The sequence below is a fragment of the Hyperolius riggenbachi genome, chromosome 11 (genome assembly GCF_040937935.1).
Source record: "Hyperolius riggenbachi isolate aHypRig1 chromosome 11, aHypRig1.pri, whole genome shotgun sequence".
In the NCBI taxonomy this organism is placed as follows: domain Eukaryota; kingdom Metazoa; phylum Chordata; class Amphibia; order Anura; family Hyperoliidae; genus Hyperolius; species Hyperolius riggenbachi.
The window spans coordinates 48,500,590-48,521,403 of record NC_090656.1 but is presented as its reverse complement, the minus strand read 5'-3'; the positions used below and the strand labels follow the sequence as shown (position 1 = coordinate 48,521,403).

The window sequence follows — 20,814 nt, the reverse complement described above, 5'->3', positions numbered from 1 at the left end:
TCAGGAAGATAGCAGCGTCCCGCATCCCCTCTCCGTATGCTCCTCTTGGTGTGTAGGCCTTGGCTCCGCCCTACCGGTTTCGTCATACAATGACTCATCAGGGGCTAAAGGTCATATCCCACACCAAGCTTATAAGGCCCTCCACGCCGCCCTATCCACGCCCCGCATCAGCGAGCGCAATGATCTACAGCGGCGTCTTCACTCCGTCATCCCCGGCCCTCCCATTCTCACGATGGATACCTAAGCGTACGTTATTACGTACGACGCATGAAAGCCGCTGCGTGCCAACATGCGTTCCATACGTACTTCCCCTGTGCGGACACGTCTGCGCCCATCCGGACACAGACACCTCCACACAAATAGTTCCGCACGCCATATCTTCTCCTATACAGCCTGATGGCGTTACAACCTATTAAAAATAAAAACACCAAAGCCCTCCCCCTCCCACTGTAGCCACCCCAATCACATATCAACTAGCCTATCACAACATAGATCACTCCTGCAGCCCTATATACTTTAGGTCACAATTATACAGTGATTATTTCTTCCCCCCAAACATTTCAATAACATATTTATTAGTATAAATTTTACGTGCAAACATTTCCATAATAAACAATCCCATAATCCAACACTCATAATAAGCATTAATAATCAATCTTAACTCTAATATCTTTATATCATATTTACAGTGCCCCATATACACTTATATATAAATGTGATCATATATTGGACTCAGACCCTCCTACAAAATTTGTGACATCCCTAATGCAGACCCATTGTCTACTTCATAGCATATCTTCCCCCCTGTGCAAAGTTTTTGTGCATAGATCCATTATCTACAAAACCACTCTCTACTTCATATTTCCACCCCCCCCCCCCCTTTTTCTACTCCCTGTGCAATTTTAGTGCATAGATCATCTATTAATTCCTTATTCCAAAAGATGGCTCATAGCCAATTAGCTTCATAAAGTGCATACCATATCCTAACTATACCCCCTATACAGTGCTGTTAATCATTATTCAAAAAGCAATTGATGTCAATATCTATATTTAAACCGTCAGGTTTCAATGTTTGCAAGTTATATATCCATCTTGTTTCTGCCTTACTTATTTCACGCAATTTGTGACTCCCCCTCCAATTGGGGTTCAATTTCTCAATCCCACAAAATTTCATTTTTGCTGGATTGCACTGATGACTTAATTTGAAATGTGAGGATACACTGTGATTATCATGAGTTTGGACTTGCAGTTAAAACTAAGGAATTTCAATCTAAGGCAAATGGGATGACGTTTAAAATAAGGGACTTCATAACATGCCAGAGTAATCATGTGGTATATTTGATGTGGTGCGAATGTGGATACCAATATGTGGGGCGAACCACACGCACACTTAAGAAAAGAATAAATGAACATATATATAAAATTTCGAAAGGCCATGATAATCACAGTGTATCCTCACATTTCAAATTAAGTCATCAGTGCAATCCAGCAAAAATGAAATTTTGTGGGATTGAGAAATTGAACCCCAATTGGAGGGGGAGTCACAAATTGCGTGAAATAAGTAAGGCAGAAACAAGATGGATATATAACTTGCAAACATTGAAACCTGACGGTTTAAATATAGATATTGACATCAATTGCTTTTTGAATAATGATTAACAGCACTGTATAGGGGGTATAGTTAGGATATGGTATGCACTTTATGAAGCTAATTGGCTATGAGCCATCTTTTGGAATAAGGAATTAATAGATGATCTATGCACTAAAATTGCACAGGGAGTAGAAAAGGGGGGGGTGGAAATATGAAGTAGAGAGTGGTTTTGTAGATAATGGATCTATGCACAAAAACTTTGCACAGGGGGGAAGATATGCTATGAAGTAGACAATGGGTCTGCATTAGGGATGTCACAAATTTTGTAGGAGGGTCTGAGTCCAATATATGATCACATTTATATATAAGTGTATATGGGGCACTGTAAATATGATATAAAGATATTAGAGTTAAGATTGATTATTAATGCTTATTATGCGTGTTGGATTATGGGATTGTTTATTATGGAAATGTTTGCACGTAAAATTTATACTAATAAATATGTTATTGAAATGTTTGGGGGGAAGAAATAATCACTGTATAATTGTGACCTAAAGTATATAGGGCTGCAGGAGTGATCTATGTTGTGATAGGCTAGTTGATATGTGATTGGGGTGGCTACAGTGGGAGGGGGAGGGCTTTGGTGTTTTTATTTTTAATAGGTTGTAACGCCATCAGGCTGTATAGGAGAAGATATGGCGTGCGGAACTATTTGTGTGGAGGTGTCTGTGTCCGGATGGGCGCAGACGTGTCCGCACAGGGGAAGTACGTATGGAACGCATGTTGGCACGCAGCGGCTTTCATGCGTCGTACGTAATAACGTACGCTTAGGTATCCATCGTGAGAATGGGAGGGCCGGGGATGACGGAGTGAAGACGCCGCTGTAGATCATTGCGCTCGCTGATGCGGGGCGTGGATAGGGCGGCGTGGAGGGCCTTATAAGCTTGGTGTGGGATATGACCTTTAGCCCCTGATGAGTCATTGTATGACGAAACTGGTAGGGCGGAGCCAAGGCCTACACACCAAGAGGAGCATACGGAGAGGGGATGCGGGACGCTGCTATCTTCCTGATCCAGAGATGGTGATATTTATGCTGTTTACTTGTTTTCTCATGTACGGGCATTACTGGTTTTAAAAGTTGTATTAAATAATACGGTTTTACACATGATCCTTCTTGTTTGAGCCCTAGATTATGTCCAAAGTATATTAACCTTGATGACGGCAACATTGAGCATTTAGCAGTGTGGTGAACTGGATGTGATACCTGCTGTGTTTTGCTGCTGGTGAGCAGGGATAACTAGGGGGGGAGTGCTTGATATAGGTGATGTCGGGCATCTAACCTCGATTTATACATATACACTGCTCCCAGAGTGTGACTGTCACTAAAAGGGTGCTAATCTTTTTTGTCAGAACATATTACACTATATATATCCTCTGTTCATTAAGGTGCAATATCTGATTGGCCCCTGGAATCTGGATGTAAGGATCAAGGGACTGAGCGCAACTATAGGGAATATTGAAGTATATGGACGTGGTTGTCTAAATAGTGGGCACCACCTGAGACTTGAACTATTGGATTGTGTAATAGCTTTTTGTCCGAAAGGATTGTGAAGCGCAGCCTAAGGGTACTGGTATTTAAGCTTATTTATAAGCCTATAATTTAAAAAAATGTTCGTAATATACCCTCTTCACATGCATATTTAAAAAGTTCAGACCCTTGGGTAACTATTTATGTTTTTTTTATTGTATTTTTTTCCCCATTAAAAATTTTATTTGGGTAATTTTTGGTGTGGGAGCTAAACAGTTATTTTTAAATGTAATAATGTGGGTTTATTTTATTAAAAAAAATGTATGTAGATGTAGTTTTACTATTTGGCCACAAGATGGCCACAGTGAGATTTTTTTTTTTAGCTCTGGAAGCGAGTGCACATTTCCAGGAAGCACTAGGAGGACAGGGAACTTTTTTTTTTTTTTCAGAAAGACCACGGCTTCTGATAAGAAGCCGTCGGTTTTTCTGCCGGGGACTTAGGTCGATGAATGGGAACTATATTCCCATTCATTGATCTCTGAGCTAACAGGGGCGTGTGCGGGAGCGCACAGCAGCCCAGCAGCTGCCGCCTGGACGTGACAATCACGTCCAGGCGGCAGGAATGGTTAATGCAAGCCTGAAGTGAAAATAAACTGATGAGATTAGAAAAAAATCCATCTATAGTCATACTCCTAGATAAATGTTAAAAAATGTAGGTTGAAGACTAGGTTCACAGTGGTGCGTTGCGGTGCAAGGTAATGGCCGCTTTGTAACTCCAATGCATCACCTATGTGACATTCACAGTGTGGTGGGAGAGTTGCGGTATAACTGCATGCAGTACATTACAAGGAAACAAAACAGTAAAACCGAAGCATACTTTTCATTGAGCCAGGGGTCACACCTGTCTGTTTTCGTTCACATTTTCTGCACAGAAAAACTGATTTCAACTGAGAACACATGTTAATCAATAGGCTAGGTCACACTTGAATGCAGATTTCACGCGCAGAAAAAAAACCCTGACATCCTGTTGGATAATTCTGCACATTTTGTCGGTTTTCTCTATCAATTACATTAACTGCTTTGGAAAAAAAGCTCCTATTTTTGCATACAATAAAACAGGGTGTGCAGAATAAAAAAAACGTGCAAAAAACTGAAAGACAAGTGTGACCCCTGCCTCACTGTGCAGATAGCGCACGTGCTCTGAGCAGACCTAAGCACACATTGAGATTAATGTTCTTTAGTCAATTAACCCCCTAGATTCTTAATCTTTACAGTGAGAAAAAAATGGTCACAAACCAGCTCTGAGTAGAAGTGGCACAAGCACATACACATGTTTATCTCATTGTGTCACACATCACTACAGGTTCCCTTTAAAGAAGAACTTTAACCAAGGATTGAACTTCATTCCAGTCAGTAGCTGATACTCCCTTTCCCATGAGAAATCTATTCCTTTTCTCGGATAGATCATCAGGGGGTCTGTATGGTCGATATTGTGATGAAACCCCTCCCACAGTATGATGTCATGACAATGGTCCTGACTGTTCCCTGTCTGTGAATCTCATTGCATTGTGGGAAATAACGGCTTTTTTGCAACTCCCAAGCAAGCAGTATCTCCCACTGAGCATAGAACTCTCAGTAACGAACATTCCGTACAGATCACCTGACAAAACTAAAGATACCACCGCCTGTGATAAATGTCAGAATATTAATCAGAGAAAGAAAACATTTTACAATAGGCAAACACTGACTAAATAATCTATAAATGAATATTGTAAAAAAAAAATAAGCAATTTCATTCATTCATGTTATTTTCACTACAGTTCCTCTTTAACCTATTTTGGTTCCTGGACGTAGTTTCTACGTCCAGGAACCATGCGCGCTACCGCGGCCAATCGTGCGCGTGCACGCGCACTCCCGGCCGCGGATTCGGTAGCCAAGGAATCAATGTATCGGGATACGGAGCCCGATCATTGATTCCTCTCCCCCGCTGAAAAAGCGACAGCTTCTCTCGGAAGCTGAGCTTTTTCTGGCCGTCTTCTTCCTGATGCGTCACTCTAAGCGCGTGCTACGCTTAGAGTGACGTCATGTAAACAAACTCATGGCCCCATCTTGTGGCCAAAAAGTAATACTACACCTGAAAAAAAAAAAACAGAATTAACACACACTTACATTATAAATCTATTGTTTACCTCCCACCCTCCCAAAAGTACCCAAATAAAATGTTTAGTATTAAAAAAAAAAACCATTACAATAAAAAAAAAAAAAACATGTAAATATTTACCTAAGGGTCTAAACTTTTTAAATATCAATGTAAAGATGAAATATTTCTATATTTTTTTTATTTTAAACTTGTAAATAGTGATAGATGCAAAATGGAAAAAATGCACCTTTATTTCCAAATAAAATATTGTCGCCATACATTGTGATAGGGACATAATTTTAAAGGTGTAATAACCGGGACATATGGACAAATACAATACGCGAGTTTTAATTATGGAGGCATGTATTATTTTAAAACTATAATGGCTGAAAACTGAGAAATAATGAATTTTTCCATTTTTTTCTTATTCTTCCTGTTAAAATGCATTTACAGTAAAGTGGCTCTTAGCAAAATGTACCCCCCAAAGAAAGCCTAATTGGTGGCGGAAAAAACAAGATATAGATCAGTGCATTGTGATAAGTAGTGATAAAGTTATAGGCTAATGAATGGGAGGTGAACATTTCTCACGTGAAAACGACGGAACCTGAATGGGTTAAAGAGGTAATAAGAGGTAATAAAGTGCTTCATTTTTACAATAATTATGTATAAATGATTTAGTCAGTGTTTGCCCATTGTAAAATATTTTAAATCCCTGATTTATATTCTGACATTTATTACATAGTGACATTTATACTGCTGGCAGGTGATGTAGCTGCTGCTTGCTGTTCTGGCAGTTGGAAACAGCTGTAAACAGCTATTTCCCACAATGTAACAAGGTTCACAGACAGGAAACTGCCAGGAGTACCACGGTCCTCAGAGCTTCTTGTGGGAGGGGTTTCACCACAATATCAGTCATACAGCGCCCCCTGATGGTCTGTTTGTGAAAAGCAATAGATTTCTCATGTAAAAGGGGGTATCAGCTACTGAATGGGATAAAGTTCAATTCTTGGTCGAAGTTTCTCTTTAAGTTGTATGTTTTTTTCAAAGGAATTATTTAGATCTGCTTCCCCACCACTCCAACAAATCATCAAAATATATAATTTATTATGGCTTTCATGACTGAAAAAAAACCAATCCTCAAATTTCCCAAATATACCTCAAATATTTAAACACAATGTACCTGGAATTCCTCTGTTTTTTTTTCAGATCTCTCTCTGAAGCTCTCCATATGATTCACTGAGAAAGCAGCCTTGCATACCTGAGCTGCTACTGAGATGGGAGTGACTACCTCTACTGCTGTAGATGTGAGGATTCCTCCTGTTTGTGCATTGAATGCGTGACTGCAGAAAGCACAACCCCAAGGGGTTCAATGGCAGCAATGTATTTTCTTTCCTGTTTTGTGCAGACCTATGAACCAATGAGACAAAGAACGTAGAATTCTGTGTATCTTTAACACCCAGCCATATGCTGTTGCAATGGTTTCCAGCAAGTTCCCTAAAAAGGTTACAGCAATTGAAATATAATATTTAATGCACTCAGTTAGAAAATAGCTTCTATTGTGAGGACATGTAATATAGATATTTTTCCTAGGTTGGAGGTATCCTTTAAAAAGTCGCTATTTGCAGAAATAAATCATGCTCAATTATCTTTTTGCAGACCCCAGAGTGTTGGTCACTGTTACCCTGCAGCTATCATGTATGCTCGACACCACACGTTTGCCCATGGTTGGCGTTTCACCAGGCTTGGACCGCCCATGAGGCAGGTTCCTCAGGCGGCGGAAGTGGGAGGGTGGGTTGCACCCACCTGGCCTTGAGTGTGGTGGCTGCCGAGGCTGGAGGGGGTAGCAGCCAGGAAGGGGGAGCAGCGGACACAGAGGTAGTGAGGGGGGTCAGACTCAGACCCCCTCCCTCACCTGGGGCTCCCCCGTCCGTGCTCCCCCTCCAGCTAATTGCGCAGCATTTCTCTCATATGTCAGGAGGCAGCGAGCGGGGTAAGCAGCTTGCGTTGCACCGCCCCCGTCAGTTCCTGCAATGCCGCCCACTGCACAGTGGGCAGCATTGCAGGAAGTGACACGAGCAGTGGAACACAAGCAGGTGAGTAATTACTTTCCCCGCTAGCTGCCTCCTGACATATGAGAGAAATGCTGCACAATTAGCTGGAGGGGGAGCCCCAGTTGTGCCCGCTGCTCACCCTTCCTGTCGGCAACCCCCTCCAGGCTACCTATACTGGGGGGACAATGACACTACCTATATGAGGGGAGGGAGAAGGGGGCGGGGTGGCTTCCTCAAAAATTTGCCTCAGGCGGCAAAAAGTCTAGAACTGGCCCTGCATTTCACGCATAATCTTTGCACCACCATTTAAACCAAACCTGTACGTTTTTTAGGGGGAAAAATGAGATACTTATCTCACCGCACTCCCTTATGAGAATGGGCGTGGCCACACTGCACACGCTCTTGTTGACTAGCTTCGGAGGGTCTCAGCGCTGAAATAGCAAGGTGGAGGAGGACGGTGAAAGTCTCTGGAGGATGCAGAGGCTTCCATCTACCTAGGTAAGTATCCTTTTGGGGCACTTTTTCACAACAGGTACATTTTAAGCCTTTGTGTGTGAAATGCACTAGGGAGGAAATGTGCCTCAGAATACCTTAACCTGGGCTATATATTGTAAGACTTGCTCGGACAGCACTCATTGCTGTTAGGTTGCTTTATTGTCAGCGGTACCACAAGTATAGCAGTCATACTGTCTGTGTGCCTGTTTCCAAAACTCTTTTACATCAACCCACTGGGAGTGTCCTTGATAAGCTCCCCCAGCTGTGTGGGCTGCTGTTTTACGTTACCTGTTTGGACAATAAGTGAGGATAAGAGGTTGTGAAGCCAGTTAGGATGAATACACACATCCAATTTTGATTGGCCAATGACTGGCCAAATGTACCACCTCCATATAGTTTGAGAGCTCACCTACACAATCTTGTTACAGAATTAAAACACTGTTGGCCCGCATACTGCATGGAGGTGGTAAAAATGGTCAATGATTGACCAATCAAAATGTTATGGAGGCTGACATATTGATTTCCTTTTAAACAATACCAGTTGCCTGGCAGCCCTGTTGATCTATTTGGCTGCAGTAGTGTCTGAAACACACCAGAAACAAGCATGCAGCTAATCTTGTCAGATCTGACAATATTGTCAGAAAAACCTGATCTGCTGCATACTTGTTCAGGGTCTATGGCTGCCAGTCTGCAGGATGCCAGGCAACTGGTATTGCTTAAAAGGAAATAAATATGGCAGCCTCCATATACCACTCACTTCAGGTTCCCTTTAGGACCCTTTCACACCGACGTGGTGCGTTGCGGCGACAAATTGCTGCACTGCTACCGCAGCCTAATGATATCTTATGGGGAAGTTCATACTTCCCACGCTGCGGTACGCTGCACCAGATGTCCCCAATGTAATGCTAGCGCATACCTACGTTACCACGCGGCTCCTGCGGCAGCTCGGAAGTCAAGTTAGTCTATGGTGACACAGGCTTCTTTAAAGTAGTTGGCATCGTGAAGTCACGGCGCACATGCGCAGAAGAGCTTTTTTACAATTCGCTTCTGCGCACTTCCACATACCTGAAGCAGGAAGTGACCGCAAGCGCCCATAACTTCCTGATTGGCCGAATTCCAGGCAGGCAACACGGTGTACTAACACGGTGTACCCTGAAGGCCTGTTTTTGATGGTGCGACAGGCGCCACGCACCACATCACTAATGCCAATATACAGTGTGAGACCAACCTCAAGCAATTACATGTAATAAGAGGCTACTGGTTATAAGCCTTGCCATATTATGAGGTATATGGCCTCAAAAAAACATGAAGAAAATGTGGTGACACAGGTGAAACAGCCACAGGCCGGGCACTTCATCACTTGCCTCTCTTTTGCCACATAAAATAAAGCATCGCTTCGCTTTGTGACTATTTGTTCCCAGCTTCAGCTTCTCTCCATTCATCATTTTCTACAGGATAAGAAAATGAAAACACAATCTGACCAACTGCTACCGGCAACTGAGAGAATTTCCTGTTGTTGCTAATTAGGATAAATCATTTTCACTGAGGGCAACGCTGTGTTCCTGTGATATCATGATACTATTTATACTGTTTATATAGTCATAGACCGTGATGATGCTTCCTCCTAGTAGAATAGATTGTGTACGGCGACGCACTACATTTAGTTTGGAAGCACTTTAAGGGAGATGAATGTGTCATACCTGCTACTCCAGCTTCCCATATGCCCATGTTCTCCTTCCATTTCCCCTCACTGCCTTTCCTTCACTCCCACTCTCTCTCCAAGTGTCTTCTGTAATTATGTTAATTTCAGGTCATTTTCGCCCCCACACAGCTAAGTGAGAATAATAATAGAGGCAGTGAATACCAGAGGAAAAGGAGAGAAGGAGGGAGCCGGGAACAAAAAACACAAGGATAACAGGAGAGAGAGAGAGAGAAGGGGAAGGTCAGCAAAATGGAAAGAGAAAGAGGAAAGTCTGTGAGATTGTCCCCCCAGGATAGAGATCAGTGTCGCAACTTATGTATCTGTCATTGGTTACCTACCCCCAAGCAAGAATGTCAGGAAGGGGACACCAGCTGCCCTGTCACATACACTACTATACCAGCCAGTGCTGAGCCTGTGCCAGCCATCAGCACTTACACACTGCTGTGCCATGACAGGAGCTCAGAGAACAGCTCATATAGCAGCACGGTGAATCCACAAGTAATGCTAATATAAGGAGGTATAGTACAGACAGCAAGCAGTGTCTGTATGTTCTTTATAGGCTAGCATTAGTCAAGTGCGCATTTAGGTCTATACATCTCTTCTATGTGCTGTGCACCTTCTCATGTACAGCCTCCCACCTGTCCTTGTACAACAGCTCCACTCTGCCATCTGCAGCCCCTTTACCATGTACAGCCTCCCACCTGTCCTTGTACAGCAGCTCCTCCCTGCCATCTGCAGCCCCTTTACCATGTACAGCAGCCCCTCTCTGCCATCTGCAGCCCCTTTACCATGTACAGCTGCCCCTCTCTGCCATCTGCAGCCCCTTTACCATGTACAGCTGCCCCTCTGTGCCATCTGCAGCCATTTTACCATGTACAGCTGCCCCTCTCTGCCATCTGCAGCCCCTTTACCATGTACAGCTGCCCCTCTCTGCCATCTGCAGCCATTTTACCATGTACAGCTGCCCCTATCTTCCATCTGCAGCCCCTTTACCATGTACAGCTGCCCCTCTGTGCCATCTGCAGCCATTTTACCATGTACAGCTGCCCCTCTCTGCCATCTGCAGCCCCTTTACCATGTACAGCTGCCCCTCTCTGCCATCTGCAGCCCCTTTACCATGTACAGCTGCCCCTCTCTGCCATCTGCAGCCATTTTACCATGTACAGCCTCCCACCTGTCCTTGTACAGCAGCTCCTCCCTGCCATCTGCAGCCCCTTTACCATGTACAGCTGCCCCTCTCTGCCATCTGCAGCCACTTTACCATGTACAGCAGCCCCTCTCTGCCATCTGCAGCCCCTTTACCATGTACAGCTGCCCCTCTCTGCCATCTGCAGCCCTTTACCATGTACAGCTGCCCCTCCCTGCCATCTGCAGCCCCTTTACCATGTACAGCTGCCCCTCTCTGCCATCTGCAGCCCCTTTACCATGTACAGCTGCCCCTCCCTGCCATCTGCAGCCCCTTTACCATGTACAGCTGCCCCTCTCTGCCATCTGCAGCCCCTTTACCATGTACAGCTGCCCCTCTCTGCCATCTGCATCCCCTTTACCATGTACAGCTGCCCCTCCCTGCCATCTGCAGCCATTTTACCATGTACAGCAGCCCCTCTCTGCCATCTGCAGCCCTTTACCATGTACAGCAGCCCCTCTCTGCCATCTGCATCCCCTTTACCATGTACAGCTGCCCCTCTCTGCCATCTGCATCCCCTTTACCATGTACAGCAGCCCCTCTCTGCCATCTGCATCCCTTTACCATGTACAGCAGCCCCTCTCTGCCACCTGCATCCCCTTTACCATGTACAGCAGCCCCTCTCTGCCATCTGCATCCCCTTTACCATGTACAGCAGCCCCTCTCTGCCATCTGCAGCCATTTTACCATGTACAGCTGCCCCTCTCTGCCATCTGCAGCCCTTTACCGTGTACAGCTGCCCCTCTCTGCCATCTGCAGCCACTTTACCATGTACAGCTGCCTCTCTCTGCCATCTGCAGCCCTTTACCATGTACAGCTGCCCCTCTCTGCAATCTGCAGCCACTTTACCATGTACAGCTGCCCCTCTGTGCCATCTGCAGCCCTTTACCATGTACAGCTGCCCCTCTCTGCCATCTGCAGCCCTTTACCATGTACAGCTGCCCCTCTCTGCCATCTGCAGCCACTTTACCATGTACAGCTGCCCTTTCTGCCATCTGTAGCCCCTTTACCATGTACAGCTACCCCTCTGTGCCATCTGCAGCCATTTTACCATGTACAGCTGCCCCTCTCTGCCATCTGCAGCCATTTTACCACGCACAGCCGCCCCTCCCTGCCATCTGCAGCCATTTTACCATGTACAGCTGCCCCTCTCTGCCATCTGCAGCCCCTTTACCATGTACAGCTGCCCCTCTCTGCCATCTGCAGCCCCTTTACCATGTACAGCTGCCCCTCTCTGCCATCTGCAGGCCCTTTAACCAGTGGCATAGCTAAGGAACGTTGGGCTCCAGTGCAAGTTTTACACTGCCCCCCCCCCTCTCCCCCAGCATTCTATACATAACAATTCACATGGCGCTCTAAAACCTGCCAAAGACATCCACAGTATTAGCAGTGTGCAAGCAGTGGATGGCAGCAGCAGTTTCATATATATTCCAAATAGTTCCATTAATTTCTTTAAAAAGGTTTCTCTGGTTGCTGGTTGCAGTATAGTTCGGGCAGTGCAGCAGGAAGTGATTCCTGTCCCCGAAGGTCTTCTGTGTGTTGGCATAGTCTATTCTCCATGGGTTTGTATGTCTGTCTGTGTCTCCCAGACTCGATTTCAAGGTTGTGAGCATTCAGTCTGTAGGCATTCAGGATCTGCCTCTTGTGAGACTTTTGGAGATTTTCCAGGTATGGGGACATTTTATATTCTTATTTTCTCTTGTTAGGACCAGTGGATCTGGTTTGGAGGGAGCAGAGTTGACCACTTATTTCAGGGCACATGGCTTTTCTTGGTCTTTTTTGTGCAACATGACTTTGCAGTGGGGTGAGTCAGGGCTGCTACTCTGCTGCAGGTGGGCCCAGTAGGACAGCACTTTCCTCTGTATCTCAAGCAGTAATGGGAATCTACCCAGCTCAGCAGGCAATGTTTAAGGTACTTTGATGGTCATGGAGGATGTGTTTGCAGAATTCCAGGTGGAATATTTCTGTTCGGCTAGATCCCTATTTTGATTGATCTGGGTAGGCGATTAGGCCCCATACTTCACTTCCGTAGAGTAGGATTGGGGTGTTGACACCGTCAAAGACTTTCAGCCAGACTTTTACCGGTGGTTTGAGGTGGTACAGTTCTTACCTGATGGCATAGAAAGTTTGACATCCTTTGGTTTTTAGGTCCTCTGTGGCTGACTTAAAGTGAACCTTAACTGAAAAGAAGAACAAGAATTTCACTTACCCGGGGCTTCGACCAGCCCCCAACAGCTGGCCTGTGCCCTGCGGCATACTGAACTTATCCTCCTCTCCCCCGCTGTGGCTTTGTTACGTTTCGGCTGACTGATCAGTCGGCGGTCCACTGCACCTGCACGGCCCTGGCCGTGAGCATACACGTCAGCGAGGGTATTCTGCGCAGGCGCAGTAAGAGATAACCTCTTACTGTGCCTGCGCAGGACTCACTCGCCTATGTGAAGGTGTATGAGGATGCGCCCGGCCAGGGCCGCGCAGTGGATGACTGCCGACTGATCAGTCAGCCGAAACAACACAAAGCCACCGCGGGGGAGTGGAGGATCGGTTCAGTATGCCGCGGACACAGGACAGCTGCAGGGGGCTGGTCGAAGCCTCAGGTAAGTGAAACTCTTGTTCTTCTTTTCAGTTAGGGTTCACTTTAAGGATTCCAGATCGGTTGTTGATTTCCAGGACAAGGTAGGTTTATTGGTCAGTTCTGCTGATTTCATGGAGTGTAAAGGATGGGCTCTGGTCTGACCTTGTGTTTTCCTCTGGAACACCATGGCTTTGGTTTTCTTTACATTAATGGAGAAATTCTTGGCTGAGATGGTGTTGAATGGCCACCTTGGGCAAGTTTAGTCTAGCATGTGTATGAGTCTTTAGTGTCACTTTGCAGAGGGAGTGATGTGTATAGTTAAAGTGGACCCAAATTAAAAATACAAGATTTCAGAAATAAAATCTATTTTCTAAATTATAATAATAAATAGCAGCCTTTTTTCAGCTGCATGATGACAAATATAAAATATTTTATGTTTAATGGAGAAACCCCTCCCTTCCTTTCAAATTGCCGGGACAGAATCCGGCAAACTGATGGAGTAGATGGTGTCCAGCAATGGAGGAATTGCTAATGGTTGCCACCTGTATAATCCTAGTTATGAAAAGAGAAGGGTGAAAAGCATGCACTGAAATGCTCATAGGCTTGAAGGAGTGTTTATTTATCTTTGTATGTGTCAGAGTGGTGCAACTAAATGTTTTGAATTAAAAAAAATGTTTGGTTTGGGTCCGCTTGAATGTCCTGGTCTTTAAAAGCAACAGAGCTGGTCCAAGTTTTACTTTATAGGAGGAGCTGGTAACAGATTATTTTACCCATTAAAGATCCAACAAGATTTTTGCATTTTTTCATCTATGGAGCTTTTTCTTGGTTTAGGCTTAGCAAAAGAAAGTTCTTCACTGTACGTTTCATTTTCATTGTTTGAGAATCAGATGGAGGCCTGAAAGAAGGTATGCACAATGATTGGGAGGGTTTTTTCGGTTTAAGGTGGATATATGCTGAAAAACTGCACCTTGCATATATTATAAGCAGGCAGTGATATGAGTTGTTATCTAGCTCATTCAGTAATTTTTCTTACTTTGTTGAGGGTACAAAAACTTTTTACATGGCTCCTGATTATGGTTGTCTCTAAATGGTGTATTCTTACATAGTTACATAGTTATTTGGGTTGAAAAAAGACATACGTCCATCAAGTTCAACCAGAGAACAAAGTACAACACCAGCCCACTCCCTTACTTATCCCTGTTGATCCAGAGGAAGGCAAAAAACCCTAACAAGGCATGGTCCAATTAGTCCCAAAAGGGAACAAAATCCTTCCTGACTCCAGATGGCAATCATATAAAATCCCTGGGCATTACCTAGTAATTGTAGCCATGGATGTCTTTCAATGCAAAGGAAAGCATCTAAGCCCCCTTTAAATGCAGGTATAGAGTTTGCCATAACTACTTCCTGTGGCAATGCATTCCACATCTTAACCACTCTTAAAGAGCCCTTTCCTAAATAAATGGCTAAAACGATTTTCCTCCATGCGCAGATCATGTCCTCTAGTCCTTTGAGAAGGCCTAGGGACAAAAAGCTCATCCGCCAAGCTTTTATATTGCCCTCTGATGTATTTATACATGTTAATTAGATCCCCTCTAAGGCGTCTTTTCTCTAGACTAAATAATCCCAGTTTATCTAACCTTTCTTGGTAACTGAGACCTTCAATCCCTTGTATCAATTTTGTTGCTCGTCTCTGCACCTGCTCTAAAACTACAATGGCCTCAATTCACTAAGCTTAACTCCTGTCTTTAATAACTCTTCTGAGCTGTTTTACAGTTATCACAATTAAATCACCATGGTGATAACTGTAAAACAGCTCAGAAGAGTTAATAAAGACAGGAGTTAAGCTTAGTGAATTGAGGCCATTATCTTTCCTGTAATATGGTGCCCAGAACTGAATTCCATATTCCAGATGTGGCCATCTAGAGAGTTAAACAGGGGCAATATTATGCCAGCATCTCGAGTTTTTATTTCCCTTTTAATGCATCCCAAAATGTTATTAGCTTTAGCTGCAGCGGCTTGGCATTGAATATGATTATTTAACTTGTTGTCAATGAGTACTCCTAAGTCCTTTTCCAAGTTTGATGTCCCCAACTGTATCCCATTTATTTTGCATGGTGCTAGACCATTGGGAGATTTAAATTAACAATAAGCAGGAAGGAAGCTACCTGCTACTGTGACTTTGTGGGGTGGGAGAACAGCAGAGTTATGCTGGGGGGAAGGGGGAGCATGGTTGCCAAATTATAGTTATGCCCCTGGGCACAAGTACTGATTATTGGCTGTGCTGCTGTACTTGGAAGCGTACAGTTACTTGATGACCCTGGTATGATCTTGATACAAAATGTTGCATACAGTATTGGAATCGAGCCACGGTAACTGTGTCTCATACTTCATACTCCTCGAATACCTACAGAACATATTGGCATGCCGTTAGGAGGAACTGTCGCGAAAATCTTAAAATTTAAAACACATAAATAAGAAGTAAGTTTCTTCCTGAGTAAAATGAGCCATTAAAATTCCTTCTCTACTATGTTGCTGGCATTTACAGTAAGTAAATCTGACATTAACGACAGGTTTTGGGCTAGTCCATCTCTCCGTAAGGGATTCTCAGCATGGCCTTTATTCTTTATAAAGACACCCCCTGAAAAAGATTTATACAAAGATACTGACCAGCCTTCCTGCTCACAGTACACTTTTTTTGGCAGGTGGACGAAGCAACTTCCATTCACTAAGTGCATTTAAAAATAAAGAAATCCATGTGAGCCCCCCACGAGGAGATGGGCTAGTCCAAAACCTGTCGGTTCTGTCATATTTCTACTACCTAGTGTAAGTGACAGCAACATAGGAGAAAAGTAATTTATGGCTCATTCTACTCTGGAAGAAATGTACTCCTTATGTGTATGTGTTTACATGTACTTTAAATGTTAAGATTTTCGTGACAGAGGTCCTTTAGGCAAATGTCTATCCAACCAATTGCAATCAAATTAGCGCTTACTCATTTCAGCACAGTGTTAAGCAAAGTCGTTTCTGCTAACTTGAATTTGCATTTAAATTTGCTTCCCAAAACACTTTGGGATTTTTTTTCTGACTTTTGCGTGTCTTCAATTCCATGCAATTTTGGTCTATGCATCTGCTCTCCATGGTGCTGATTCTGCTTATTTACGGAAGTGTGGAAGCAGCCTATGACTAGCTAATGTCTCAGGTAGTTGGTGAAAGCTGTATTAGTGGCTGTGGAGGTGGAAAAGAGCGTGAAGTTGTCATTATGTATCCCAGTCCAGGTCTCAGAATTGTTATGTAATTCTGTATATATTGCATCTGTAAGACTGAAAATGAATTATGCTCAAGGATATCTTAAATCTGTCTAGCTTGGCAAGAGCACATGGCTTATTAATCATTCAAGCTGACTACCTGAAAAAGCCTGTTCTCCCAGCAAATTGTGGAGTTCTGCTGTTATCTTAGGGGTTTGCCTACTTGTGACGCATTCAACTCTAAGCCTTGTTCATCCTCCCATTTTTTTAAATGCATATACAATGAATTTGCATTAATTTACAATGGAAGTCTATATTCTTTTTTTTGTTGCAGTAAATGCAATGAATGTACTTGCCTGAGTGGGTCATGTAGTTCCTTTCTGGCAGGAGACTGGGAATTCCAAATCCAGCACAAAGCTGTTGGCTTGACCCCGCCCACCTCTTTCCTCTGCTCTTTGTGGCCAGCACTTAAACATTTAAGCCTTTCCATACCATCCTCAGTGTATTTGTAAAAGCCATGTGACCCTCAGCACCGTCTCAGCCTTTGACTCATCACTCACTCACAAATATACGGATCAGCTGTTTTAACTCCATTTTGGCTCTAGTGGCTGCATATCCCTTGCGTGCAAATAATTCACAAAACTGCTGAAGCCAAAATGCCAGCCTGACCGCCTGGCACTGACAAAAAACAAATATAGGAATAGCTAGTTGATTCATGCAGAATTGTAAACAGGGATGGTCAAGAAGATGCAATAATTTTAAGTTGATGCAAATTCAAAGCAAAGCTGCTGCTGATTGTCCTTGTCCCAGCTTGATTAAAATGAGCATTAGCTTGTACAGGGAGTGCAGAATTATTAGGCAAGTGGTATTTTTGAGGAATAATTTTATTATTGAACAACAACCATGTTATCAATGAACCAAAAAAAACTCATTAATATCAAAGCTGAATATTTTTGAACGTAGTTTTTAGTTTTAGCTATTTTAGGGGGATATCTGTGTGTGCAAGTGACTATTACTGTACATAATTATTAGGCAACTTAACAAAAAACAAATACATACCCATTTCAATTATTTATTTTTACCAGTGAAACCAATATAACATCTCAACATTCACAAATATACATTTCTGACATTCAAAAACAAAACAAAAACAAATCAGTGACCAATATAGCCACCTTTCTTTGCAAGGACACTCAAAAGCCTGCCATCCATGGATTTTTTTTTTTATGATGGACCACAGGTTCTCAATGGGGTTCAGATCAGGTGAACAAGGAGGCCATGTCATTAGTTTTTCTTCTTTTATACCCTTTCTTGCCAGCCACGCTGTGGAGTACTTGGACGCGTGTGATGGAGCATTGTCCTGCATGAAAATCATGTTTTTCTTGAAGGATGCAGACTTCTTCCTGTACCACTGCTGGAAGAAGGTGTCTTCCAGAAACTGGCAGTAGGACTGGGAGTTGAGCTTGACTCCATCCTCAACCCGAAAAGGCCCCACAAGCTCATCTTTGATGATACCAGCCCAAACCAGTACTCCACCTCCACCTTGCTGGCGTCTGAGTCGGACTGGAGCTCTCTGCCCTTTACCAATCCAGCCACGGGCCCATCCATCTGGCCCATCAAGACTCACTCTCATTTCATCAGTCCATAAAACCTTAGAAAAATCAGTCTTGAGATATTTCTTGGCCCAGTCTTGACGTTTCAGTTTGTGTGTCTTGTTCAGTGGTGGTCGTCTTTCAGCCTTTCTTACCTTGGCCATGTCTCTGAGTATTGCACACCTTGTGCTTTTGGACACTCCAGTGATGTTGCAGCTCTGAAATATGGCCAAACTGGTGGCAAGTGGCATCTTGGCAGCTGCACGCTTGACTTTTCTCAGTTCATGGGCAGTTATTTTGTGCCTTGGTTTTTCCACACGCTTCTTGCGACCCTGTTGACTATTTTGAATGAAACGCTTGATTGTTCGATGATCACGCTTCAGAAGCTTTGCAATTTTAAGAGTGCTGCATCCCTCTGCAAGATATCTCACTATTTTTGACTTTTCTGAGCCTGTCAAGTCCTTCTTTTGACCCATTTTGCCAAAGGAAAGGAAGTTGCCTAATAATTATGCACACCTGATATAGGGTGTTGATGTCATTAGACCACACCCCTTCTCATTACAGAGATGCACATCACCTAATATGCTTAATTGGTAGTAGGCTTTCGAGCCTATACAGTTTGGAGTAAGACAACATGCATAAGGAGGAGGATGTAGTCAAAATACTCATTTGCCTAATAATTCTGCACTCCCTGTAATTACTAGCATCTCATTTACCATCCTTAAAGGGATACTGTAGGGGGGTCGGGGGAAAATGAGCTGAACTTACCCGGGGCTTCTAATGGTCTCCCGCAGACATCCTGTGTTGGCGCAGCCACTCCCCGATGCTCCGGCCCCGCCTCCGGTTCACTTCTGGAATTTCTGACTTTAAAGTCAGAAAACCACTCCGCCTGCGTTGCCGTGTCCTCGCTCCCGCTGATGTCATCAAGAGCGCACAGCGCAGGCCCAGTATGGTCTGTGCCTGCGCAGTACGCTCCTAGTGAAATCAGGGGAAGCGAGGACACGGCAACGCAGGCGCAGTGGTTTTCTGACTTTAAAGTCAGAAATTCCAGAAGTGAACTGGAGGCGGGGCCGGATGAATCGGTGAGTGGCTGCGCCAACACAGGATGTCTGCGGGGGACCATTAGAAGCCCCAGGTAAGTTCAGCTCATTTTCCCCCGACACCCCTACAGTATCCCTTTAAAGCAAACTGAACTAAAGAATAAGGTCGCATTCACATAGCTGGCCTTTGACCTGAGCGACTGGAGCGGTCACTCAGGGCGCCGGCTTCCAAGGGAGTGCCTATAGCTGGTTGCCTATACTGAGGGCACCTACACCTGATTTCCTATACTGAGGGCACCTATAGCTGGCTACCTTTACTGAGGGCACCAACACTTGGCTACCTATGCTGGAGGCACCTATGCCTGGCTACCTATGGGAGGAATGGAGACCTTCAACTGACTTCCTATACTGGGGGCACCTAAGCTTGGCAACCTATATTGAGGGCACCTACACATGAGATCCTACAGTGGGCGCACCTATAACTGGCTACCTACCTAAACTGAGTCTGAGGGCATTGTTTTGGGGGGGGGGGGGGTGCACTGCGGCTATAACACAAGGTGCAAATTGTTGGTGCTGTGCTATCATTCTAAATGGGGGGGCTAACAGTCCCACTGATTGTTTTTATTAATATTGCTGAAAGGTTCTAGCCTATATGTTTAACCATTTCAGCCCGCGGGGATTTTTCACCTTATGCATCGGAGCAATTTTCACCTCCCATTAATTCGCTAATAACTAATAACTTTATCACTACTTATCACAATTTATTGATCTATATCTTGTTTTTTCCGCCACTAATTGGGCTTTCTGTGGGTGGTACATTTTGCTAAGAGCCACTTTACTGTAAATGCATTTCAACAGGATTAATAAGAAAAAAATGGAAAAAATTCATTATTTCTCAGTTTTCGGCCATTATAGCTTTAAAATAATCCATGCCTCCATAATTAAAACCTATGTATTTTAATTGCCCGTATGTCTCGGTTATTATACCATTTAAATTTTGTCCCTATCACAATGTATGGCGCCAATATTTTATTTGGAAATAAAGGTGCATTGTTTCCGTTTTGCGCCCATCACTATTTACAAGCTTAGAATTTAAAAAATGTTTGTAGTATATCCCCTTCAAATGCATATTTAAAAAGTTCAGACCCTTAGGTAACTATTTATGTCTTTTTTTTTTTTTTATTGTAATTTTTTTTTTTCATTAAAAATGTTATTTGGGGAATATTTTGGTGTGGGACATAAACAGTTATTTTTTAATGGTGTTAGATGTGTAAATTGTAATGTAAAAAATGTGTTGATGTAGTTTTACTATTTGGCCACAAGATGGCCACCTTCATTTTTGGTTTCCCTCCTTGTACTTCTCGCTATGCGGAAGTACAAGGGGGATGCAGACATTTTTCCGGGCAGAAGAGCCGAAGCCTCACGGGTGAGCGCTTTGGTTTTTCTGCGGGGGACAGGGATCGGTGATCGGGAACCATGTTCCCTATCACTGATCCCAGGGCTATCGGGGGACACGGGGGCGCGTGGGGGCGGGAGCGTGTGGGGGCGGGAGAGCGCAGCTGAGCAGCCGCCCGGACGTGAGCTTCACGTCTGGGTGGCTGAAATGGTTAAGTATATTCAGGATAATGCACTGTTTCCATCCATTCATGGTTATTAATAGTATTTTTTCTAT

General features: G+C 43.9%; 1 protein-coding gene across 2 annotated transcripts in view; it reads right to left on the bottom strand.

The window, feature by feature from the left end:
* Positions 1-20,814, bottom strand: part of LOC137538410 (protein cornichon homolog 2) — a 325,780-nt gene that overhangs the window by 132,901 nt on the left and 172,065 nt on the right. The gene's annotated exons all lie outside the window — the stretch shown is intronic.